The following is a 13,841-nucleotide window of genomic DNA, read 5'->3' on the forward strand; positions in this document are numbered from 1 at the left end:
CACCTATCAAGAAAAACAGAAAAAGATAAGTTTTTATCATAAATTCACCTTAAATAATATTTCTTTTATTCTTAAGTTTTAATTTATCGTACGTATTATTTTTAGTTAGACATTTAAAATATTAGTTATAAAAGTCATATTTTATTATTTTATGTGTCGCTATAATTATATTAGGCCTAATTAATATTTAATATTTTTCTATTAGTGGTTTTTTTTAATTTCTTATTTATTTTATTTAATATATTTAAAAGATACTGTTATGCTATGTTTTATTGTATATCCAATAATATTATTTTATTGATTATTTTATCATTATCTTGTTCTTTTTATAATATTTATATTTATATAAATTTTAGAGTGATTTTCAAAAAAAGGTATTTTTTTAACTCTTCTCGCCCGATGTTTTTAATTTTTCCAAATGATATCATATTTTTTATAATCTCGAAAATAAATCTCATCATTATATGTCATTTGTCGCCTCTACCCTGCCACCTTCGTGCCACCACCCTTGGGATCCCCTAGAGCGTCCTCCTCGCCCCACTACCTCCATCTCTATCTCCACTCTCATCCTCCCCCTCCACTTCCCATTGGATCTCATCATCACCGACTCCCCATCATAGTAGAAGTAGCTTGTCACTGTCAATAGATCTCGTTATGCATTTTTTAACCATTAGGTTGATACTAAGAGACATAAAAACAAGAGAGACAATGAGAAAATAGACAGAGTTATATGAGAGGAGGATGATATTGAGATGGATGGGGAAGACACACACAGAGAGTCGGGGTGAAGATAATGGGATAACAAGAATAAGAGAGGGGACCTTAGGGGCAGAGGCGATGAGTACGATAACGAAAATCACAAGCAGAGACTGTTGGATAATAAAAGTTAGGATATATTTTTTTGAAAAAAAGAGGTTTTTCAAGAAAATCACCCTTAATTTTATATTTCTATATATATTGTTTAATTCCCCTGATTATTATTATTTTGGACTTGCAATTGAATGGACTTCGAAAACGAAGGAAAAAAAAAAAGTGAAAACGAAAAAGGAAGACGAAAAGACATTTCTATAAGGCGTCACCAAAGAAGAAGAAAGAAAGAAACAAAACAAAGAACACACATTGATCAACAGCCAAACGGATTCTCCACCCCTCCCGAGGATTAAACCCCTCTTGAATCTAATAGCTCTGATCTCCGATCCCTCATCCGTGCGCCCTCTCTGGTGCCCTCCCAACCCCTGCTCTCGATCGGTCCCTCGCTTAAATCGACGTTCTTGGGTTGCTTCGGGACGGACCTCTTATCCGGGTATTCTCGGTGGGGTAGCGTCGTCTGCGGCGGCGATGGACGTGTTGCGGATTTTGTTCGGAATGGAAAGATTAGCGGCGCCGAGGCGGTCGCGTTCTTTCAGGGTTCCAATCTGCCCCCAATAACGTTTCAGCTCAGGTTAGCTCTTCTATTTCTCTTTTACTGGATATTGGTTGCTTGAGTTCTGTTGGTTTTGGTGAGATTCATGGGAAGGTTTTATTTGGACGGGATCTTGGTTCGGAGTCCCTATTTGATTGGAATCCATCTATCGGTACCTCTACCTGAGCATGTAACTTATATATCTGTTGTTGGTTAGGTTTATAGCGTGATGAGTTGATGATAAACCAAGATGCAAACTAATAATCTTGGAACACCACAGATCTTTCTTTACTTTAATGGTCTTCAATAGAATTGATTTGAAGAAGCATTCAGTATTTTGCTGTTAAATGTAATACAACGCTCGTCTCTTTGATGATAGCAGATAGCTGTAAGCCTGTAACAAAATTCAAGTAATATGATTCTTTGATCATCTACATCCTTCAGTAATCTTGATATATCTGGTAATAGCATTTAATTTTTTGTCACCAGATGCACAGGACCTTTCCCAGCAGTTGGTATTTTGCATCATATATGGCATCTGCTGAGTTGATCTCTGGTTTTGCCAAATTGGGCTCTTATTTATCATTTTCTGGGTTTCTTACATCCATGAAGCCACAGAAAGCATAGAAAACACTTTAGCCAGTTAATATTATTAGACTAACATTAAGAGATGCAACTGCTGGTTGCTATAGGGCTTTTGCATCGCCAAACAAGCATCTTTTTACCTCCTGATCTTGGTTCCTTCTGCAGGGCCAAGCGAACACTAGAACGAACTAGCAACCACCGTAAGTGGTAGACATAAGACGAGGATTAGGCAAGGTAATTACTGAGTTGATTTGATTCAAAAAGCCCAACTGATTAGCTGGCCTGGGTACGAGTAGTTCTGGGTCCAGTGGGGTTGGAATATGTGATCCTTTTATAATTGAATAAGATATATAATAGAATAACTAATTGGGTTCCGTTCCGGAACGATTCCTCGGAGATATCCTCGATGGGAGGAAATCTTTTGAGATCTCATCGTAGACCCTCTGCTCTCGCCTATAAAAGGTCAGGATCTCTAGGAGTTGAGGGTGGTTATGTGTGTTAGAGCGTCACGTATAGACGTTGAGGATTCAGTTATTCTCCTCGACTCTCTCCCCAAATCTATCAATTTGTGTGGGTTCTGTGAAAGGATAGGAAGAGAGGAGAAAGGGTCTACTCTCCGCACTCCCTGCAGATCCCGCAGTGCGATCGGATTAAAGACGGAGCCTGCAACAATCTTGGATTAAAGACGGTGCTTAGCAGATCTACGGGATCTCTGAACATATGGCATCAAAAGGTACGCATCAAATTATTATAGATCTATGCATTGATTTCAATCCTGGCATATAGGTTATTTCCGCATTATTGACATAGCGTAATTACATATTTTTATGCTATCAATTGGTATCAGAGCCCGGTTTTGAAATCATGCATTAGATTTGTAAATTAATTTACGATGCTTAATTACCTTTATCTTCCAAGGACTGCTAAGCAGTAATGGTCACCGTCGACCTCGCTGCGAATCTGCGATTATGCCGAGTAGCGTACGCATCACAGAACTCGTCCCATATGCGGACATCACAGAACTCGTCCCATATGCGGACATCACAGAACCCATCCCATATGCGGACATTACAGAATCCGTCCGTGCGACGGCATTACAGAACCCCCCTCGTCCACGCGATGGCATTACAGAACTCCATCCGTGCGACGGCATCACAGAACTCCGTCCGTGCGACGGCATCACAGAACTCCGTCCGTGCGACGGCATCACAGAACCCCGGTCGCACACGGCCAGAATCCGTCCATGTGACGGTCGGCCGCACGCAGGCAGGCAGCCCAGGTGGTGGCCATGCGTGAGTTGGCCGTGCACAGGCGGCGGCCGCGTGCAGGCAGCAGCCACCCGCAGGCGGCAGCCCGCAGCCGCGTACAAGCGGCAGTCGCGTACAGGCGGCAACCCGCAGCCGCGTACAAGCGGTCGAGTCGCAGGCAGCAGCGGCAGTGCCGCCCGCGCAGGCGGCGGCGGCGATGGCAGATTAGGGTTTTTGGCATATTTACGTTTTTGCCGTCGAGGCTAGGGTTTTTGAAAAATTACAATTTTACCCTTTTCAAATATCGTAATTACAGTTAATGTTCTGTCAACATATTTACGGTTTTACCCTCGGATTTAATTTTTGCCAAATTACAGTTCTGCCATTCGCATATTTTTCGATTTATATCCTATCAAATATTTTCGGTTTTTATCATTATGAAATTGAGAAATTTAGGTTATATTCTCAATTATAAAAATTGATAAAAATCATTTATTATAATTATGATTAATTTTAATCATGATTATATTTTTGATTATTTGATTGGATTTAATTTTGATTAAAAAAAAAACTATAAATTATAGTTTATTTTATGGTTTTCTCATATGAATTATTCATTATATATGTGGTAAATAAAAAAAAAATCCAATTATTGTTTTTTGGAATTTTCATTTATTTATTCACATGTATATGCTTGAAATTATCATATGAGTTTTATTAAAGTTCAATAATTGTTATGGTTATTTATTATTGAACTGCTTTATATAAATGTTCAATAATTATTATGGTTATTTTATTATTGAATTGTTTTTTGTTCAATAATTATTATGGTTATTTATTATTGAACTGTTTTGAATTAATATTCAATAATTATTATTGTTTTATTATTGAATTGCTTTGCATTTATATTCAATAATTATTATGGTCATTTGTTTTATTATTGAATTGCTTAGCAAAAATTGAAGAAATTTATGAATATTATTTGTAATTTATTTTCCTAAGTTTTATCTGACCAGTAGCTACCAAAGTGGCCTGGGATGATAAACTTTTGTGATATAAATTACAATAAAAGTTTTGTCATTTTATAGGACATTTTTATTTTATGTTATTGCATTAGTCTTGTAGCCATCAAAGTGACCTAGATTAATGACTTATAAAATAATATTAAGGAATTAGTCCTAAATGACATTAAGGAAATAATATTCATAATGACACATATAATTAGGAGATTTAGATAATCCCAAAGAAGAATCTAATTCAAATAATTATGTGATGGGGTAGGATGATATTATTTTAGATATCCTTGCAGTTTAGGGTTGTATACCTAAAGGTAACAATACCTATTCTTCAAGGATGGTATCGGTCCTCCAAAATATTCTTGAGTGAACACTAGATATGTCAATATTTCACCCAAAGGTGTAATATAGATGATATCAATAGTTTATCATTTTTGATAAACTCAAAGCATTAATGTTGTTATGTATCTTTTGCAGTGGTACTTCCGCATATACATTCATATGCTTCAAGTGTCCCTGTACTATCTGGATCAAATTATTCAGAATGGTTAGAGCATGTGCAATTCACACTGGGTGTATTAGATCTTGATCTAGCATTACTTGTTGAAAAGCCTGTAGACTTGACTGATGAAAGTACTGCAGAACAAGTTAATGAAATGAAGTCTTGGGAAAGATCTGATAGGCTTAGTTTAATGTTCATAAGAATGACAATTGCAAATAACATAAAGACTTCATTACCGATTGCAACTAGCGCAAAGGAATATTTAAAGGTTATTGAAGACAGATTTAAATCTGCTGATAAGTCATTGGCTGGCACATTGATGAAAGAACTGACTACAACTCAGTATGATGGTACTCGAGGAATTCAGGATCATATCCTCAATATGGCTGACAAAGCTGCAAAACTTAAAACATTAGGCATGAATGTTGATGAATCCTTCCTTGTGCAATTTATTCTCAATTCTCTTCCTTCTCAGTTTGGCCCATTCAAGATTCATTACAATACAAATAAAGATAAGTGAGACTTGAATGAGTTGACTAGCATGTGTGTTCAGGAAGAATTGAGATTAAGGCAGGAAAATTCATATAATGTCATGACGACTACTCAAGGAGGTGGTAATAAGAAAAGAAAGTTGAAGCATCATCCATCAAAGAGATTTGCTAAGTCTGGAAATGTTAAACAGACTAATGAAAAGAAAGCCTTTACTGTAAAGTGCTTCTTTTGTGGCAAGAAAGGACATGTGAAGAAGGATTGCATTAAACGCAAGACTTGGTTCGAAAATAAAGGTATTAACTTGACCTTTGTATGTTTCGAATCAAACATTACAGAAGTTCCTTCTAACACTTGGTGGATTGATTCCGGTGCTTCAACTCATGTTACAAATAATATGCAGGGATTCCTTTCAATTCGGAAACCAAAAGAACATGAAAGATTCATCATTATGGGAAATCGTCTTAAAGCAAAAGTGATATCAATGGGAACTTATCGTCTACGCTTAGAGACGGGTCACTTGATGGATCTTGTTGACACATGTTATGTTCCTACAATTTCTAGAAATTTGATTTCTCTTTCTAGAATTGATGAGTTAGGATATTGTATTTCTTTTGGTAGTGGCAAACTCAACATATTTTACGATTCAATAAAAGTTGGTTCTGGAATTTTGTGTGATGGTTTGTACAGAATTAATTTGGATCTTGAGTTTGCAAAGACACTAATGACCCTGCAATCAAATGTTGGATTGAAACGTAGTTTCAATAATGAAAGATCTTCTATATTGTAGCATAGACGATTGGGGCATATCTCCCAGGAAAGAATTGAAAGATTAATGAAGGATGATATTTTGGAACATTTAGACTTCACTGATTTTGATATCTGTATAGATTGCATAAAGGGAAAGCAAACTAAACAAATAAAGAAAAATGCCACAAGAAGTAAAGAACTCATTGAGATTATTCATACTGATATCTGCGGACCACTCCATATTCCTTGTTTTAATGGAGAAAAATATTTCATCACATTTATAGATGATCTGTCCAGATATGGCAAAGTTTATCTAATACATGAAAAGTCTCAAGCCATTGATACTCTTGAAGTATACATAAATGAGGTTGAGAGACAATTAGATAGAAAAGTTAAAATTGTCAGATATGACAGAGGTGGTGAATTTTATGGCAGATATGATGGATCTGGTCAGAATATTGGTCTTTTTGCTAGATTCCTAGAACAACGGGGTATTTGTGCTCAATATGCATTACCAGGTGTGCCACAGCAGAACGGTGTTGCTGAAAGACGAAATCGTACTCTGATGGATATGGTTAGGAGCATGATGAGTTATTCCTCTGTACCTGAGTCGATGTGGGGTGAAGCTCTTAGGACAGCTATGTACATCTTGAACAGGGTTCCTAGTAAGTCAGTTTCATCGACTCCATTTGAGTTATGGACTGGTAGGAAGCCCAGTCTGAGACATTTACATATTTGGGGATGTCCTGCAGAGATAAGAGTATTCAATCCACATGAAAAGAAATTGGATCCAAGAACTATTTCAGGATATTTTATTGGTTATCCAGAAAAATCCAAGGGATACAGATTTTATTGCCCTAATCATAGTATGAGAATAGTAGAATCTGGTAATGCAAAATTCCTAGAAAATGGCGAAATCAGTGGGAGTGAAAAATCTCGAAGGGTTAATTTTGATATTGAGGAGATTCAGGTTAATTCTCCCATATCATCTCCTGTCCGAGAGATTGTTGTTCCTCAAATCAATGAGAGTATTGATGAGGGTGAATAACAAAATAACATCTAAGAACTCTCACATGATGTTGATGTCACCGCTGATGATCTTATAGAACAATTACAATTGACAGATTTGAGAAGATCTCAAAGGAAAAGGAAACATGTCATTTCTGATGATTATGTTGTATATCTACAAGAATCAGATTATGATATAGGAATAAAAAGAGACCCCTTATCATTTTCACAAGCCATAGAAAGTAACGATTCTGAAAAATGATATGATGCAATGAAAGAAGAGTTAAAATCAATGGTACAGAATGATGTCTGGGATCTCGTTGAATTGCCCAATGATTGTAAAAGAGTCGGTTGTAAGTGGGTCTTTAAGATAAAATGCGACTCAACGGGCAATATCGAACGATATAAAGCCAGACTTGTGGCCAAAGGTTTTTCTCAGAAGGAAGGCATCGACTATAATGAGACTTTTTCTCCTGTTTCTAAAAAGGACTCATTGAGAATCGTTATGGCATTAGTAGCTCATTATGATCTTGAGTTGCATCAGATGGATGTGAAAACGACATTTCTGAACGGGGATCTGGATGAGGAAATCTATATGGAACAACCTGAAGGATTCATAGAAAAGGGAAAAGAAAGTTGGGCTTGTAAACTTAAGAAATCCATTTATGGCCTTAAACAAGCTTCCAGACAATGGTATATAAAGTTTCATAATACCATTACTTCCTTCGGATTTAAGGAAAATACTGTTGATCAGTGTATATACCTGAAGGTAAGTGGGAACAAGTTTATTATATTGGTCTTATATGTGGATGATATTTTACTTGCCAGTAGTGATCTTGGTTTATTGCACGAAACAAAGATATTTCTCAACAAGAACTTTAAGATGGTTGATATGAATGAGGCATCCTATGTTATTGGCATTGAGATATTCAGAGATAGATCTCAAGGATTATTAGGATTGTCTCAGAAAGGATATATTGACCGTATCTTGGAGAGATTTAATATGCAGCTTTGCTCAACCAATGATGTACCTATTACTAAAGGTGAAAAATTCAGTCAAAACCAGTGCCCAAGAAATGACTTAGATAAGAATCAAATGAAGAATATTCCTTATGGATGCGCAGTTGAAAGTCTATTATATGCTCAAACCTGTACAAGACCAGATATCAGTTTTACAGTTGCAATGCTGGGAAGATATCAAAGCAACCCAGGAATGGAACATTGGAAAGCTGCTAAGAAAGTAATGAGATATTTACAAGGGACAAAAGATTATATGCTCACATACAGGAGATATGATCAGCTTAAAGTAACTGGATATTCAGATGTTGATTTTGCAAATTGCCTCGACAGCAGGAAATCCACTTCAGGGTTTGTATTTATATTAGCTGGTGGGGCAATTTCTTGGAAAAGTGTAAAGCAATCGCTTATTGCATCATCAACAATGAAAGCTGAATTTGTAGCATGCTTTGAGGCCACAAATCAAGCTTTATGGCTGCGAAATTTTATCTCAGGACTTGGTGTGGTCGACTCAATTGCCAAGCCGCTGAAGATATTTTGTGATAACACCGCAGCAGTTTTCTTCTCTAAGAATGACAAGTACTCTAGTGGTTCCAAGCACATTGAGATAAAGTACTTGGTGGTTAGAGAAAGAGTCCAGAAATAGCAAGTGTCAATTGAGAACTTGAGCACCACTATGATGATTGCTGATCCATTGACAAAAGCCTTACAGTGCAAAATATTCAAAGAACATGTTCTTAGAATGGGGCTTGTGAGCAAGTCATAAAGGATATGGTGATGCATGTTTATGTGGATGCTATTATTGACATTTTACTTAATTAAAGTTATATGTTTCTGCTATCCTGTTTACATTTATGTTTATGCATATTATGGTTGAATGTAATAACAGGATTGTCTTGACAAGACAAATTACATGGGTCATTATGAACTATGTTAGGAAAGACTAACAATATTGTGGTATATAGAAGGGAGTATGACATTGATGAAATACAACCGCTATGACTCGTATTGATAGTTGGACTTAATATAGTATTATTGTGTTTATTGGACTTATTGGCTTATTTTTAAAACATGGCCATGTATAAAATATTTTTTAAAATTTCTTGGAATCCAATTAGGTAAAATTGTTTTCAAACAAATTTTTGTTTTGTTTGTTTTGATTTTGTATCTCTTTTATATCTTATCAATTAATGGGCCAAGTGGGAGAATGTTGAAATATGTGACCCTTTTATAATTGAATAAGATATATAATAGAATAACTAATTGGGTTCCGTTCAGATATTTTAGCCAAGACTAAGTCCACTACGGAACGATTCCTCGGAGATATCCTTGATGGGAGGAAATCTTCTGAGATCTTATCGTAGACCCTCTGCTCTCGCCTATAAAAGGACAGGATCTCTAGGGGTTGAGGGTGGTTATGTGTGTTAGAGCGTCACGTATAGACGTTGAGGATTCAGTTATTCTCTTCGACTCTCTCCCCAAAAACCCTCTCCCCAAATCCATCAATTTGTGTGAGTTCTGTGAAAGGATAGGAAGAGAGGAGAAAGGGTCTACTCTCCGCACTCCCTGCAGATCCCGCAGCGCGATCGGATTAAAGACGGAGCCTGCAACAATCTTGGATTAAAGACGGTGCTTAGCAGATCTACGGGATCTCTGAACATATGGCATCAAAAGGTACGCATCAAATTATTATAGATCTATGCATTGATTTCAATCCTGGCATATAGGTTATTTCCGCATTATTGACATAGCGTAATTACAGATTTTTATGCTATCATGTACCTGATGGATCAAGGTGATTGGTCGACCCAACTTAACCTTCTTAGTCAGTTGGCCCACACATTGACGTACAGGGGAGTGCAATAGGCAGAAGCTCCTCTCTCTCCAGTCTCCACCAACAGACATGAAAGCGGACACTGGATAGCTTCCCCAAGTACACACTATTCTCAACTGCTACTCTTAAAATGCCAACCCATCCCTCTCTGGATGTAGCACATGTCACTGCTGGTTGCAGCACATGACATGAGATTTGACATCGTTGGCCTTTTGGAGCTGCATGCTACCATAAATGGAGTTATTATGATGATTTTCAAACTTAAAAGTCCTGAACATTCGAAGGCGGTAGCCACGGTGAGAGGATATAGGAAGAGAGAATAAGGTAGAGACCTAGAGGCTAGCTACGGGAGTCAATGGAGAGGAAGAAATAGATCGTGGAGAAGGGAGAGGCAGCATAGGTGTTCAATACTTCTAGTGTTTGAAGCAAGTGAATGACAAGTAACAACAACCTGGCTATTTAAATTATCCTGTGGTTTAGAGTTTTGGGCTCAACCATATAAGCTGTGGGCCTGTGTTCTGAATGAACTGCTTTTGAACCGACCCATGGTGCTTGGACAGGTTAAGGGCCATCATGACGTGATGGGTTAAGGTAGCATGACCTGAACCCAACCTGACTCAGTAAGGTCATATAAATTTGACTTGAACAAAACCAGTGAAACCAGTTGGTCATTCTAAATATTTCAGGAACAGATATTGTCTGTTGACCTGACAGGTTCAGTTTGAGATCAACTTCAGAGTGACCTTAATTTCAAGATATTCTTTGTGTACAATTTGCTTAGTTTTTGAGAGGATAATTTTTGATGAATTTGATTACCTTCGTTGATGGCAATATGTGTTTGGTTTGGAACATGGATGCCTTACACTTTAGATAGTAAACAACTCCTTTTGTCGTATATAAATATGCTGTTATAGAGGGATGTACATTAATTCACTGAAAAGTATGTACTATATGGCCCTTTACCTATCTGCTTTACTACTACTGTGTTATTAATCTAATTACCCTTGTGCAAACTGGACCACTGTTCCCAGTACAATAGTTGAATTTTACCCCTTGAATTGCATTGTGTTGCAAGAAGAGTTAGTTTTCATAAAAGGATTCTATAGCTTGTGTTTGCCATTATGGTAAGACTACTTTGACATCTCAGATGGTCAGAGGATTGAGGATTGACAGTTACGTAGTTAACCTTGAAGCTTAAAGAGATGAGCTTTTCTTATCTGAGTGCCAACTCTGCAGGTCTTTTAGAGACTAAGATTGTTCCCATGTGAAGACAACCCTGTGTCTAGCTTCTAGTGGAGTCTGCACAATAGATCATCTTTTCTAGAGCAGTATACCTCTGAGCCCACATCGGCTGATAGCCGACTTTTAGTTGAATACTGTATCATGATGACAAGAATTATAAATTTATTTAAATCATTCACATTTTATTGCTTATTGGTTTTTTTTGCTAAACTACATCGGGGACATCCTAAACCTTTTTTATTTGGGCGAGGATTTGGTGATTATATGTCGCACTCTATTGTTGTTTCATGACTAACTCCCAATCTTAATAATTCATGCATTTGAAATTGTTATTCTGAAGACTATATTTTCTGTGTCGATCATTTTCAAGTTAAGGCTACAGTTCACAAATTGTTGCACATGTTACAAAGAGAACAAAATTATCATGTTCTCTTGCACAATGCTGAGTACCACTAAACCAATTTCTGAAGTACCATAAGAACATTGATCTCTTTTTCAGGTTTGAACTGTCACAACATTGCTTTTAGTACCTGAGAAGGAACTGGCTGAGTTGATTTTTCAGAATGCTACATGCTTTTATTCTCTTATCCTGGTTCCAAAGTCACTTCCGATGGCTGAAGTATGTCCTATTCCGAAACACTACATGAACTGACAATTGACTGATTGGCATGTAGAAGTTCACCATGTTTGTTTGTCCATATCATAATGATAACAAGCATCGAACATGATGCCAAAATCTCTTTTTAGCTTCTCCTTGACCTGAAAATTATGTTATGTTCTAAGAAACTAACTCTGCTATATTTCAAGAGAAGCATCCACTTGAGCCTGTAGGATGTAGCTTCTTGTATTTAGGGAATTGGTCATGATGGCTTGTTAATGTTATCTTATGGATCATCACCCATAATATTGCAGGTAGCTTTTATGATCTCATGGTCAAACACGTTGCAGTTTAAATTTAGAGGTATGTACCTGTGTAATTTCTTGGCTAAGTATTTATTTGTATGTGTCAAATTGAACCATCGTGCTTACAAATTTCACTTTTGTGGCCATGAATTACAAATAGCAAGGTACTGGACTGGAGGTTATGCTTCCGAATGTTTGGATATGTTCATAAAGGGACTACTGCAGGCCATCTGTATATGCTTCTCACTGTGTTATATAAGGCCAGCATCAACTTGCTGATAGGTATTGTACGAAGTGTATGCCTACTTATTAAAACAATACATATCAAGAAGTTTTAATTACAGGAATCACAAAGGAAAAACACCATCCAAATATTATAAGTTCCTACATTCACTTGGAGGAATAAGACTAACCAATTGATAGATTACATGTTGCAGATAAAACATTAAACTGGTCATCTGATCCGTATAATTTGAGATGCTTCACCATTAACAGTACGAGAACAAAAGAATTAAGAATGTAGAAGTTTCTTGCACTCTTTGCCCTCGATCATTTCACTTGGTCCAAGTGCATCGGTGGCGCCGCAGGTGGCATGGCTGGTTTGGCCCACAGCAGCTTGAGGCTGCTGCAGATGATGGAGGCAAAGATGGAGCGTCAGACGAGGTTTGGCCCACAGCTGAATGTATTTGTGTTGTCATTTTCTTTCTTTTCTGTGGTCATGCCAGTAGAGTTTCTGGGAGTAAGCAGAGATCCGTGGCATACATGGAGACTGATGCAAATCCCATCAATTGGTCTGTGGCCTCAGATGATGGTATGGACTTCCACATGAATGCTTACCTTGCTACACATTTAGTGTTTACTTTTTCTGCTAACTTTCAGATGCGACAGGCTTGATGGTTCCGTAATCCTATCATGCTTGGTCAGCTAAGCCTGCTACGTAGATACGAAGGCTGTACCAATAAACTTGCCAACCATTGATTTACAGAAGAGAAGTAGATTTGGTTTATACAGGTATTGGAGGCTACCCGTCTCAAATGTTGTAGAATTTTAAGCAGTAAAAAGCTTATCGATATATCTCCCTTGTGCTGTTTTTCTCTTTGAGATATGATAACACGTTTGATGCTCTAACCACACAGATGTTTATGCTGTTTATGTTACTGGTGCATCGGTGGCGCCGCAGGTGGCATGGCTGGTTTGGCCCACAGCAGCTTGAGGCTGCTGCAGATGATGGAGGCAAAGATGGAGCGTCAGACGAGGTTTGGCCCACAGCTGAATGTATTTGTGTTGTCATTTTCTTTCTTTTCTGTGGTCATGCCAGTAGAGTTTCTGGGAGTAAGCAGAGATCCGTGGCATACATGGAGACTGATGCAAATCCCATCAATTGGTCTGTGGCCTCAGATGATGGTATGGACTTCCACATGAATGCTTACCTTGCTACACATTTAGTGTTTACTTTTTCTGCTAACTTTCAGATGCGACAGGCTTGATGGTTCCGTAATCCTATCATGCTTGGTCAGCTAAGCCTGCTACGTAGATACGAAGGCTGTACCAATAAACTTGCCAACCATTGATTTACAGAAGAGAAGTAGATTTGGTTTATACAGGTATTGGAGGCTACCCGTCTCAAATGTTGTAGAATTTTAAGCAGTAAAAAGCTTATCGATATATCTCCCTTGTGCTGTTTTTCTCTTTGAAATATGATAACACGTTTGATGCTCTAACCACACAGATGTTTATGCTGTTTATGTTACTGGTGCATCGGTGGCGCCGCAGGTGGCATGGCTGGTTTGGCCCACAGCAGCTTGAGGCTGCTGCAGATGATGGAGGCAAAGATGGAGCGTCAGAC

Source organism: Musa acuminata, chromosome BXJ1-5 (assembly GCF_036884655.1).
Source record: "Musa acuminata AAA Group cultivar baxijiao chromosome BXJ1-5, Cavendish_Baxijiao_AAA, whole genome shotgun sequence".
NCBI lineage: Eukaryota > Viridiplantae > Streptophyta > Magnoliopsida > Zingiberales > Musaceae > Musa > Musa acuminata.